The sequence below is a fragment of the Alosa alosa genome, chromosome 12 (assembly GCF_017589495.1).
Source record: "Alosa alosa isolate M-15738 ecotype Scorff River chromosome 12, AALO_Geno_1.1, whole genome shotgun sequence".
Taxonomy (NCBI): domain Eukaryota; kingdom Metazoa; phylum Chordata; class Actinopteri; order Clupeiformes; family Clupeidae; genus Alosa; species Alosa alosa.
In genome coordinates, this window is record NC_063200.1 from 29012732 (window position 1) to 29023102 (window position 10371).

At 44.7% G+C, this 10371-nt stretch overlaps 1 pseudogene; it reads left to right on the forward strand.

The window, feature by feature from the left end:
* The first annotated feature begins 7319 nt into the window (after positions 1-7319).
* LOC125304192 lies at positions 7320-9538 on the forward strand (annotated as a pseudogene).
* The last annotated feature ends 833 nt before the right edge of the window (positions 9539-10371 follow it).

The following is a 10371-nucleotide window of genomic DNA, read 5'->3' on the forward strand; positions in this document are numbered from 1 at the left end:
CCATATCACTACACAAGTCTCTTCACTTTTTGCATTGGAACTTCACTGAGAGTAAGTCAGTAAACAATATGTTATTGTGCAACATCTAACATGTTGTGTGGCGAATTATTTGATTCTCAGCAGAAGCCATGAAGCAGTACCAAAGACAATGACAATGAGTCGAACATTTTGTCGAGAGCTAGATTACGTTGATCGAAGGAGTTCTGAGTTTGCAACGAGTTTGACCGGCTTTAGCGCTTACAGCCCAAATGGCAGTGCAAGTACTAAGGGCCAATCGCTAAATGTATCCAAACTGCCATTTAATCTCTAATAATGCTCAAAATAGCACCACATTTCTGCAGCAATGAATAGGATCCCTATACATAAAACAAAGCATCAAGAACTTTGTAAGTGTACTGTTTATATATAAAAAAGACTGTTTTAGTGAACCTATGAAGCCTTTACTTTTCAATGCATTATAATGTACAGTAAGTCATTAAACTTGCATTGCCACTAAAAGTATTATATTCCATATCCCGCTGACTTCCACAGATACAATAAGTCTCAGTAAGATACAGACATGACATGAGAGTGACTTGAACAACTGGTTGGTTGTATTTGATTGGTTGAGTTGGAGGTATGATCTTTTCGTTGTATTTTCCAGTATCTTAGGTGAAAAAAAGGTCTGCTTCATTGAACTTGAGTTGCATCCCAACCATTTGGCCATCGTGAACTGCCCACAGATGAAAGAAAAGATCAAGGAACGTCAATCTGTCTTGTGTTTTGTGCTTGAGTGAAACAGCTAAGGATGTTTTAGTGGAAGAAATGGCTGACTTAACTTCTCTAATAAAACTTACATCCCTGTGAGAAAGGGCGAGACCATGACCGAGAGAGAAAGAGAGAGAGAAAGAGGGAGAGAGAGAGAGAAAGTGGGCGGTGTGTGTGTGTCTATGTGTGTGTGGGGTGGGGGGGGGTAAAATTATAGAATGAGAGCAAGAGAGGTGTCAGCAACTGCTTTTAGTTAGACTAATAGGTAGATCTGGTCCACATTTTGAAGAGGTTACACATAGTTTACCTCATTCTAAGACTCCTTTGTGTGTGTGAGTGTATGTGTGTGTGAAAGGAAGTAATTTCACAACACACATTTCTATTCAAACTTGTTATTTTATGTGTTTCAGCTTGTGAGTATTAACTGCATTATATCCATTTCAGAGTCTCATGTCTCACCACATGGCAGAGAGCTCCGCGATGGGCCTCAGTGGGCCTTGCAGCGCAACTGCATGGTGAGGCCCAGTGAGTGTACAGTTTGCCGTCTGTTGTTCCGACCTCAGGCTCACTTATTAAAGCCCCACCATGGAGCAACCCAGAGAGGGTGAGCTTACTCACCACACTCGGCCCATGGGGGTAGCTCAACTGTGAGGGGTCTCATTTTTTCCCGGTGTGTCACACACACATACACTCAACCACACTCCCACTCCCACTCACGGACACATGGGTTTCCCAGCACAGTTTTATCACTGTTTTCCAGAATTTTCCAGAATGTGACGTTGCATCAACCCCCTGACTCTATGTAGTGTGGAAAAAAGAACTCAAACATCTGACTGCCAAGGATCATACATTCAAAGCCATCAAAGTGGGAACACACGCACACACACACACACACACACACACATAAACACACACAGACATGAGCACACACACATGTGCTCAAAGAGGAGAGTATGTGAGCTGCATGCTAGCCAGACAGAGTTTATGTCATGGAACTTAATTCTCTTAGATCACAATGCCTCTCCATCTTTACCGGTGTGCCATGCAGGGAGTCTACCCTGTTCACACTTTAACAAGCTCACATTTTAGCTGCACTTATACACACACTTTAACAAGCTCACATTTAGCTGCACTTATACACACACTTTAACAAGCTCACATTTCACCGGCCTTACGTCGCACATCCAGCGGGCAGCCAATATTCATGCTGATTAACACACACACACACACACACACACACACACACACACACACACACACAATAAGTACACAATACACACAAGTATGCACACATAACCTTACTGTCCTTTTCCAATCGTCAGCTTCCTTGTAATATTCATGAAAGGCTGGAAATTGCTACCTCATTCTTTCAGTAAAACCCTCTTAAAACACCACTGCCTTACTGTAGACTATGAGCTGGCAGTGGTTTGTGGGTGTATGACTGTGGGTGTATGACTATGTGTGCATGAATGTGTGTGTGTGTATGTGTGTGTGCATGTGTGTATGCATGTGTGTATGGTTGTGTTTGAATTCAAGTGTTACATTCTTGTTCAATGCCTGATTTGATTTTTGCTACGTTTCTGTCGTGCTTAACACAGGAAAGCCAAAACTATGTTGATCAGTCTTGAATATGAATCTTTCCCAAATATTGTTTACCCCCTTGGAAAGTCCAGTCCAGGACACTCATTCATGGAGCCTTGCAGACTGTGGAGGGGCAGGGGTGGGGATGAGGGACACAGCTGGTGCCATACTGTGTGTGAGGGAGCACAAGTAAAACAAGACAAGGTTTGGCCAGGTTGTGTGTGTGTGTGTGTGTGTGTGTTTTATGTGTGTGTGTGTGTGTGTGTGTATGTGTGTGTAGAAGGGCGAGGTGATATTTGCGTCTACCTGAGTTCCGGTGGTTTATCCCTCTCACACTGTGTCCTAACTGCATATGATGTGAGCAAGTGTTGTGCGTTGTGAGCATGTGTCCTACCTGGATGCGACGCAACACAGCATTGTGCAGTGCAATGAGCAGAGCATTTGTTGGATGCCCCATTTCTATTTTTTTTTCTGTGTCGCCTGCGTTGTTCTGTTATTTAGAATGAGAGTAATTACGCAATAGACTTATTTAATGGATTCAAAGTAAGTCAGAGAGCATTCATAGGCATATCCAAAACATCAATCAACAGCAATGGGCCCTCACACTTCACACATGTAAACCTATCTGAGGTCAAGTGGTTTATCCCTCTTTTCATATTTTCATAGCTGTATAATATCATACAAAACATCAATCATTAGCAATGTCCCACACACATAAACAGTGCAGTGGTGTGTGTGTGTGTGTGTGTGTACAGTATGTGTGTGTGTGTGTGTTTGTGTGTATGTGCATCCGTACATGTCTGTGCTCATCACAGATGACACACCCTCTGGAAGAGTAGTCTCAATAGAGAGCAGTAAAAACAGCCGGCGGAAACCCCCATACTGTAACACCATTATCTAATATGTGTGTGTTTGTGTGTGTGTGTGTGTGTGAGATTGTGTATGTGTATGTGTGTGTGTTGACTTGTGTGTGTGAGAACAACTGGATGGACTGAATGAGGGAGAGAGAGGCATAAAAAGATTACTTTGAAACAAAAGGAAAGAATTGGAAAGAGATGTGACGGAGGAAGTGTGTTTGTGACGGCAAGCATGCATCCACACACACACACACACACACACACACACACACACACACACACACACACACACACTCTCCCACATCAAAGCAAAGCCCATGAGCAGTCTAGACACACCAGTCTCCCGCCTTCCTCTCTCTCCATTGCTCCCCTCCTATCTGACCTCTTAATTTACTCCATCTCTCTCTCTCTCTCTCTCTATTGCTCACTCACTCTTTCTCCCCCTCTCTTCCCCTTCTCTCTGCTTCAGTTTGTTGACCTTTATCTTCCTCAAGAAAAGGCAAATAGTGTAGAAGCAGTAAAAGTTGCTTGTTACATGAATGGACAGAGTATATGTGTGGAATGAATGGACACATACAAATCAATACACACTTGATCTCTCTTGGGACTGTATTATGTATATTATCTTTTTGTGAATCTCTTAATAGATAGGTGTGTGTGTGTGGGTGTGTGTGTGTGTGTGTGTGCCGTGTGTGCGTGTGTATGTGTGTGTGTGTGTGTGTGTGTGCCTGTGAGGGCAGATAGATAAGTGAGTGTGTGTGGGTTGAAACAGCCATTCTTCCCAAGTGAAGTTTTCCAGAACTGAGTCTGGTCTCGGTACAGTCAGCAAAGAGAAAAGTCATGATGACCTCAAACACATGTACAGACACAGACACACAGAGAGACACACACACACACACAGACACACAGACACAGACACACACACACACACACACATACACATAGACACTCACATTGAGGGGGTTCCTCTTCAGTATTTTAGTCCTCTTGAATGAATTATTGTGTATCCCTAGTGGGTGTGTGAGTCTGTGAAACAGTAGGCTATATAGCCAGCGGTGTGTGTGTGTGTGTGTGAGAGAGAGAGAGAGAGAGAGAGACAGACAGAGAGAGAGAGAGATATAGAGATAGAGAGAGAGAGAGAAAGAGAGGGTGGGAGGGAGAGAGCGCTTGCGCCTTTGCTTTAATCTGTGGTTGTCTGTGAGGGAACCAAAAGACTTCAGACATTGGGTAGTTGTGTTTTAATAGATATTATATGGCAACAAAAACCTATATGTCTTTTCCATGACTTTTCCCTCCCTCTCCCTCTCTCCCCTTTCTCTCTCTCTCTCTCACACACACACACACACATACACAAACACAAAACAACAAAATAATAACTTCTGTCTTCTGGCACACATATTCAATGTCTAAAGGTGTGAAGAACTGATTGTTCTTGTCTGACTTTGTGTAAGACAGAAAGAGTGAGTAAATAATTGTGTGTGCGTGTGTGTGTTTGAAAGACAGAGAGAGAGAGAAAGAGAGAGAAAGAGAGAGAGAAATAGAGAGAGAGAGTGAGGTCTGTGTGGTAGCTGCGGGCTGCAGCATTCAGAGTTTCCATACATACTTTGCCAAACCTTAATAAGATGCTTGCCATGCATCACCTCCCAGAGCTGGAGACAACCAGTCCACAAAACACATTACACTTCTGTTACAGCTCCAACTGCGTGTGTGTGCGTGTGCTCGTGTGTGTCTGTGTGTGTGTGTGTGTGTGTGTGCATGTTCACCGTGATTTTTGCTGTGATGCCCGGGTGTGAAATTATCATAGATCAAACATAACATTTCCATGGCTATTGATGTGACAGATAGGGATATAAAAAGATGATAAACACTGATAAAAATCCCAAACCCCCCAGGGTTTGCATAAACGTATATGTGTGTGTGTGTGTGTGTGTGTGTGTGTTGTGTTGAGTTAATCATTTCAAGGTTCCTGTACTTGTCTTGGAGGGGAAAATAGTTAACATATTTGGAATATTGGGTACTTGGGATCCCAAGGAGATCACAAAGCAGGAAGACGTAACTCTCTTTCAACGTTTCTGCTCACTCTGTCTCTCCCTCTCTCTCTCTCTATCTATCCATGTGACTGTGTCTGACTCTCACACTCCCTCTCTCACCTTCCAATAGTGTCCTCAATCTCTGAATGACTCAGAAAGACCCATTTCCAACTCAGCCTCCCCAAACTCTATCCATTAATAATCCATTAACTCACTCTCCTCTTTTTCTTATTTACATTACTCTTTCTTTTCAATTACCCCTCTTTTTCTCTCCACTTCCTATCCCTTCTTTGTTGCGTACTCTCCTTTCCCTTCTCCTCCAACTTTGCCTTGCTGCTCCGCGGTGGAAAAATGCCTTGCAGTCAACCTATGCATCTGTCAGGATTTATGGTCCCTCACGGAGACGCAGCACAAGGAAAAAAGGGGGGGCGCACGTAGGGAGAGGTAAGCAGAGAAGGAGAGAATGAGAAAGTGAGCAAGGGATGGGAGGAGGGGGGCGGAGAGAGGGAGAGAGGGACCGGGAAAGGGGGGAGGCAGAGGAAAGAGAGGAGAGGGAGTAAAAAAGCGATTTTTCCAGACGTGGAGGCGGACGGATGCATGTGCGTCTGGTTGGTGAGTAAGTGGGTCTGCCCCAACCCCCCCAGCCTCCCACAAGTGCTTCGCTCCATCACAGTGCCACCGGGTCCTTGCGAGGGGCGGTCCAATGACGTGCCCGTTTGAAAATGCCGTCTCCCCTGGCCTGCACACACACATGGGCTGGCTGACTCAGCGTCTCGGCAATACCTATCCAATCGCACCACATTCCATCAATCCACAAAGTGCTCACCAACAAATTCAGCAAGGGCTCCTGGAGCTACTGGCAGTTCTAGCTTGTATGATAACCTGGTTGAATACCTATCAGTGAACCCCCTGTCCCCAACATATACACACACCGTGTTTATATACTCTATGTGTGTGTTTGCTATCTTTTGTGTATGTTTGCCTAATGCTTATATCATATGTCACTGTTAGTTCAAAGATGTCATAGAGTTCAAATGTACTGTATTGCTACACACACACACACACACACACACACACAAACAATCAGGACGGTATATTTGTTGTTGTTCCAACCCATGTAAATGAAAGGATACAAATATTCTGATGTTTTTTTTTCATGAGTGTTCGTGCTGCCCTCACAAGATGCCACCCTGAGCCGTCCCCACAAGATGCCATCCTTCAGTCGCTTCTTGAATTTAATTACACATTTTCCCCTTCATCCTGTCTTCCCTTTTCTCATTTCTCTCCCTCTCGTTGGAAAGCGATTCTGCTGGAACCGACCCCCACATTTCAAGATGGAAGCCACATCCAGGCCTAAAACATCATGGGAAGCTGCAGCCAGATCGAAAGCCTCTCTGGTAACATCAATCAAGCCTTTATCCCTTCTTTGATCCTGCCTGATTTACTGCCTCTTTGGCAGGCCCTGACTCGTACATTAAAGAAGATCAGTTACAAATGACAAAAAGTGGCCTGCATTCTGTTACTTTAGCTGCTTGCAGAAATATCTAGGCTAAGAAAACAGGTGAGAGGCACTATCGACTATTTCTGATTATTTCTCTCTCTCTCTCTTGCACACACTCTCGCATGCCCAGTAGGGTGCATCATCCGCCTTGACATATGCAAATTAATCTGTCCCTATGCTTATTATGTTCCAATAAGCAAAAAAACATTCCTGGTAAATTTTGAAGTAAATTGGATAATATTTAGGTGGCCCACCATTAACCTTTATGAATGGTCGAAATTGTTGCCAAATTCAGGAAATCACCTCACAATATGGGGGATATATTTCACATTATTTCACTATTATCAATTTGGGTAACACTTTACTTGACGGGTGAGTTCATAACACATTCATAGCAGCTGTCATAAACTGCACATAAAGCATTCATGACTGTTTTATGAGACATGACTCAACATTCATACCAAACCTTTCATGAATGTGGAAGACAGAACAACGAGAACAAAAAGACAGAACATGGTCAAGCAAATAATTTTTGTTTCATAAAAATGTATTTGTTTTATGATGTAACCTTTGCAGATGATATCTCATCTTTTGTTACTAGGAATGTCCAACCGTTCCAGGTTACACAAATACGGGTCAGCTGAATGTCCACAACTTGTATAGTAAAGTGACATTCGATGCAAACTTCATAAGATATTCATGAAATATTTACAAAGGCTGGAGAGATTAAATTAATGGTATCCAGGTTACACAAATACGATATTGGACTTTTATTTTGACAAGTTGTCATCGTTCTGTCTTCCACATTCATAAAAGGTTTGGTATGAATGTTGATTCATGTCTCATGAAACAGTCATGAATGCTTTATGTGCAGTTTATGACAGCTGCTATGAATGTGTTATGAACTCACCCGTCAAGTAAAGTGTTACCTCAATTTGTTAGCCAGTAGTTATTTGAATAATTACTGTATTAAGGGCATAAATCACACAGCTCATTGAATAAACATTGGGTTTCTTTATGTTGTCATACATATTTTGGTGATTTTTCTCAGAATAATGTGTATTGTAACACATGTCATTAATCATTTAATTTAACTGTTGTTGCTATGGTGTTCTCTCATACCAAATCTCATAATTCCAAATCAGATATAGGCTACATGCGTGGGACTATTTTGTTTAGTGTAGAGTAGTAGTTGTTTCACACAGGATTACATGAACTTTCTTGCAACATGGCTTCTAGTGGAGAGTGTATTAGTAATGCCAATCCACAGTCTTCAAAATGTCCTCTGTCTACAAGACAATCGTCTTGGATATTTGGTTGGGGCAGTGGCCTTGTTCAGGATGACTCGATTATCACTGGATCCCGTCTTCCAAACTGTCGTCAAGTTCTCAGTTGCTTCATGTGGTATCTTATGGATGGTTAATCAGAAAACAGAACAAAGTGGGAATCAGCAAATATCGTACTGTCCCAGGTATCCAGCTTTTATAAAAAGGCCAACATTCCTTTGATATCAGAAAGGAAAGCCTGTGAAAAAATCAAACTTTTAAGTATAAGTGTATATACGTAGGTGGCTGGGCCTGCCACGGAGCCATAACACCAAGCTACAGCTTCCCTTCAGCAGTCTGGCAGAGGAGTTCAAGGTCACCCGAGCCAGAGAAGTCCTGCTCTACCAAGACTCAGCTGACACCAAGGTCTCCTCAGCAGGGGTGGAGGTCAGAACAGGAAGGAAGTGGCGCACCCAGGACGCAGTTGGAACGGGCGGAGGCAAGGTTGCGGCACAGCACCCTGGTGGGCACGGTGGCTACTGGTAGGGCTAGGTTCGGTAGCAATCCTAAGCCGTGCTACAGCAAAGCCAGAGGGAAGGAGAAGCGGAAGCTTATCCAGGAGGAGGTACAGGCCGAGGTGGAGGAAGCTCGCTTTAGCAGAGTGGTGGGCATGTCCAAGCAGGGGGCCTGGACAAAGTGGGAGCATACAGCTGGCCCTAAGATCACTTGGGCAGAACTTTGGAAGGCGGAGCCACACCATTTCAAGTTCTTGGTCCAGTCAGTGTATGACGTCCTCCCTAGCCCTGCAAACCTGTTCACTTGGGGCCTGGTGGACTCACCTGCTTGCCAACTCTGCCAGAAAAGGGGATCACTAGAGCACATCCTCAGCTGCTGCTCCAAGGCCTTGGGAGATGGGCGTTATCAAGCATGCCATGACCAGGTCCTGAAGGCAGTAGCAGACACCATCTGCATTGGCATTAACATCAGCAAGCAGCATCATCCAACCAAGTCTGCAATTGCCTTTGTCCGAGCAGGCGAGAAGCCTCAGCCCCCCAGAAAACCCCAAGGGGGCCTGCTCACAACAGCAAGAGACTGGCACCTCCTGGTTGATCTAGGAAGACAGTTGAGATTCCCGGACACCATTGCAGTTACATCACTCCGACCGGACATGGTCTTGATGTCCGCGGCAAGCAAGCGGGTGGTGTTACTGGAACTAACTGTCCCCTGGGAAGATCGGATGGAGGAAGCCCAGGAAAGGAAGAGGGCCAAGTACGCGGACCTGGTAGCTGAGTGTCGGAGGAATGGGTGGAAGGCCCGCTGTGAGCCTGTTGAAGTGGGCTGCAGGGGCTTCGCAGGCCAGTCTTTACACCATGTCCTGGGACTCTTAGGGATTTGCGGACTGCACAGGCAAAGAGCCATCAAGAACATCCTGGAAGCTGCTGAAAAAGCTTCACGGTGGCTATGGATAAAGAGGGGGGACACGTGGCGTAGTGCGCTACCTGGACAGAAGTGGGGCCTGATCACCCCCGGCTGGGTTGCCCGGGTGAGGGTGTCTGATGACTCAGGGAGCATCACTGACAATGTGTCCAGGTTGCACCACAAGGTGTATTCTAGTACATATACTCTTTTGATCCCGTGAGGGAAATTTGGTCTCTGCATTTATCCCAATCCGTGAATTAGTGAAACACACTCAGCACACAGTGAGCACACAGTGAACAGTGAGGTGAAGCACACACTAATCAGCGATGCAGTGAGCTGCCTGCTACAGCAGGCACTCAGGGAGCAGTGAGGGGTTAGGTGCCTTGCTCAAGGACACTTCAGCCATGGATATGAGCAGTGCTCAACCACTTCCCCCGCCCAAATTTTTCCCACTGGTCTGGGATCGAACTGGCAACTCTTCGGTTACAAGCCCGAAGCCCTAACCAGTAGGCCACGGCTGCCCCCAAATGGCATGAATGGCATTGATTTGAATGAAAATGCCAAACTCAGAGTTATCAACTACGGACCAGCCCATCTACACTGAAGAAACTTCAGAAGATGGAGAAAAAACTTGACAAGACTTTTGCTCTGTGGCCACAGGACGCTGAAAGCTTGGTGAAGAACAAGGAGGACTTGTTATTTCTGGAGTCCATGAAAAATGAACGCCAGGCCTTATTTGGTTCATTCGATAAGGCATTAGCTGACCACATATATATTGTTTTCCAGCCTTCAAATTTGGTACTGGCAAAACCCATGACAGCAAGCTTTTATTGATAGTTTACTTTCATGTTGTTTATTGAAAATGCCTGGTAAAGGCAATTTTTTGCATCTTCCCCAAAAATGTACACTACTGCCATATCTCAGGAAGAAATAAAGATAGAGACACACAACTCACACCAAATGACGTGGAA